The following is a 3,730-nucleotide window of genomic DNA, read 5'->3' as shown; positions in this document are numbered from 1 at the left end:
TAGGTGAGGCAACTCTTGGTTGACCTCACAGATTGCAAGGACTTTGTCAGCTTATAATCTCTTATTTTTTTTATTTTTTACACCTACAGCACCTGGTCTTCCTAGGTGGTTTCCAATCCAAGTACTAATCAGGCCCGACCCTGCTTAGCTTCCGAGATCAGATAAGATTGGGAACGTTCAGGGTAGCATGGCCATAGACTGTAAATAAAGTTTTATTGGAATGTAGCTGTGCCCACCCATTTGTTTACATATGGTCTATAGTTGTCAGAGGTGGGTGGTTACATCAGAGACTTTATGGTCCCCAAGCTTAAAATATTGACTATCTGTCCCTTTACAGAGAAAATTTGCCAACTTCTGATATAAGGTAACTGAGGAAAATCATCTAGGCTCAGTTCTTTATAAATTATGTATATTTTGGTGAAAAATAACATGCATGTAGATGAAAATCTGACAGGACTAAGAGAAGAGGTCATATAGCAACAATACTCTTCCGGAAGGCTCTTATTGGCATACCTGTTATGAGACGCAGTACATATGGTAGAAAAAATATCACCTTTAAGCCTGGACTTGACCCATACATTTGTCATTTATTGGGTCTAACAAACCTTTCCTCAGAGAGTTTTTATCAAGATTAAATATTATGGTTTATGTGATAACGGTACTCACTAAACTGTTGTGTTTCTTCCTTCCAGTCTCCCTGCCTTCACGGTTGCTGGCACAAATCTGAACACATAGGCATCTGATCTTGACACATTTTGGATGAAGAGTGGCACCCATTTGGAATTGCATCCTGATTCTCATTGATGTTCTTCATTTGGTTGATGCAGAGCCTCCAAATCCTTTAGGGAGATGCCATTGTGAATGTCTGTGGTAGTCTCCTATGGCTTCAAAATCTTTACCTCCTTTTTAGAACCTAGAAGGCACAGAGAAGAGACTCCATACACAAAAGAGAAGCAAAAATTATTTGTCCATTATTAAGTACATGTTAAAATATCTACTCAATACTCATAATGGTAGGTGTTATCAGTGTTGATCACATGATCAGATCAATACTTAACATCCAAAACACCTAAAATTACTACTTTGGTGTCAGCATCACCCATAATGATTGAGTTATACTAGTCAATATTAATAACTGCAAATGAAGTCAACAAACAATTGCAAACATTGTCCAAAGTAACTCAATATAAGTTCCAAATATCATTTTTGTTTGTTGAAAATATTAAAATGTATTTTATATTGAAAATAGTCTAATAATATTAAGGCTATACTATTATTATTAACCAATGATAATTGCTAATATTCTCCAAGCCCCTTCTGAGTGCAAGGCAGAGTAATAGATTGCACACGCGTCATCTTATTCAATCCTCACAATGACCTTATGAGAAAAGTAAAATTATTATTCTCATTGTATGAGAAACTAAGAGAGAAGTTAAAATGACAACCAAAATATGTTAACTGGCAATAGCATTTTACTGACATTGCATATAATTTTTAATTCTCAGCAAGAAGACTTTTAAAAAATATTTAGCGTAACAGGAAAACATTACAGGCATGTCAAATTAGACAAAGCCTGCTACTTTAAGGGTCTGTTATTCCTTCCCTACACTTTTGTGTGCTGAATCCTTTGTACATCCTTGACCTTCAGCTAATTTGGTAACATCATTTCCTATGATTATTAGGTATCACTAGTTAACTACTTTTTAGATTCAATGGATTTTATTTATTTAATTTTTGTTCTTATCAACACTTTTAATTACGTATTTTTTGAAAGTCAGATTCTAAAAGTTATAATAGAAAACAATCTTTCCTTATTTTCTTTTTCCACTCCTCAGAGTTAACTACTTTCATGTATTTCAGTTGTTTCTTCTGGTGTCACCATATTTCCAAATAACACATGCCTGCATTTGCAACATCTTGATATTTTTTCTTTGTAGAGTGGCAGAAGAGGATTTAGCTCTCTTATGCTTCTCCTACATGCTGTACATGCATGCACACACATTCTTATTACATCTATGTCCCCTTCACCCATCCTCCCAATATAGTTATAGAACAATTTCTCACTAAAACATTATTCAATGCTTACATTTTTATGACTAGGGGAATATTATTCACAGCTGAGTCATATAGTATACTCTGATTATATTCCCTTCTACAACTTTTTGTTTTTTCCTGGAGTCACTAATATATGATTTTTCATCTGCTTAGTTTTCAATAACTTACTCTTCTCTCAAACTTGGACAGAGCCGTAACTGTCCTCCCAAATGGGTTATATGTCACTTGACCAATCTGTTCCATTTTGAGAAGCATCTCTTCTAGAGTCCTTTGGCTTTTTGGCTCCAATCTGGATTAGTTGACACAAACGTTGTGTCAACTAATTAATTCTGTTGTGTCAAACTTATTCAAATTTCTGTATTTTTTACTTGTTTTTGTTTATGTTATCCATAGATTTCTGAGAGAGGTGTTAAAAATCTCCCATTCTGATAATAAAGAACTCTCTTTAAATTGCCAACACATTCAAATTTGTTTATACAGAATATTAATTATATTATAGGAAAGTTAAACTAAAACTAATATATTAGGGCCGCTGACAATAGAACATTGATCAAATAAATGTAAAATTATAATCTAAATCAATATGAGGGTGAAATTGAGAATTAAATTTACAAAATGGAGTTACCCTAGAATTTTAAGAATCATGCTCATTGTATAAAGTGAAGTATGTACTTTTGTTTCAAAATTTGATCATTCTTACATTTATTTACCCACATCAGATTTGTTTTTTTTGAAATGAAAATATTTTTTCAATTACAATATCCTTTCTTATTTATCCAAACAATACTTTATAAAAATAATTGATGAAGTATGAAGTGAAAATAAGGAAGGTAGAAGAGATCAATCCATGTAAATAGTTTCAGAGAATACATGTACAAATCTTTAAGTTATCCTCACCAAAAATCATTCCTTCTAAATATTAGAAATAGCAACCAGGGAAAGGAAAAGGGGAGTAATATTTACCAAGCATTCACTTTATGCCTCATATTGTGCAGATACTTCATATGCATGATGTCATTAGATCTTGACACTTGCAAAGAACTCATGAAGTCGGTATTATTATTCCTGTTTTACAGAAAAGAAAACAGAGACTCAGTGAAGTTATGTGTGTTGCTTTAGTCTGGGATTCAAAGCAGTTCTTACTCCAAGTTTCTCTCTTAATCTTTCTAACATGCCTCATTTTATTAAAGATACCTTTAACATCCCCTACTCTCATCATGAAGAAAAATTTCTATCAGATAACTAGATAGCTACTATGTATTCTTCTACACTTTGTTCAATGTAGGCCCCAGGAAAAGTTATAACTCAAAGATTACTACTAAGTTAGAACTAGAATCCAGGAGTTTTGCCTACCAGGAAACTGGATTAAGCTTTATTATTTTTGTCCCCTTTTCACAGGTCTCCATTTAGTCATGTCTCCTCTCTCTTCCCTGTTCTTATGCTATTATTTGTCTAACCCTTGTTATCTCAAACACAGAATATTATAAGTCCCCCCAAATTTTCCCCAACCTCCTCTGTACCACTTTGTGCAATGCTGCCAATTAGTCTTCCCAAAACACAGTTCCAACCTCTTATTCCCTGCCTAAAATTTCTGTGGCTTTACACTTGGCTCCAAGTTAAATACAAGGTATCAAGGACCTCCACCCAATGGTCTATGCCTTTATTGCTCTACACA

At 33.7% G+C, this 3,730-nt stretch overlaps 1 pseudogene; it reads right to left on the bottom strand.

Annotated features, from left to right (window-relative positions):
- Positions 1-80: 80 nt before the first annotated feature.
- On the bottom strand, positions 81-199 carry LOC111732700 (annotated as a pseudogene).
- Between the last annotated feature and the right edge of the window lie 3,531 nt (positions 200-3,730).

Source organism: Pteropus vampyrus, unplaced genomic scaffold (assembly GCF_000151845.1).
Source record: "Pteropus vampyrus isolate Shadow unplaced genomic scaffold, Pvam_2.0 Scaffold483, whole genome shotgun sequence".
NCBI lineage: Eukaryota > Metazoa > Chordata > Mammalia > Chiroptera > Pteropodidae > Pteropus > Pteropus vampyrus.
The sequence above is the reverse complement of the archived record's forward strand: the minus strand, read 5'-3'. Positions and strand labels throughout refer to the sequence as shown.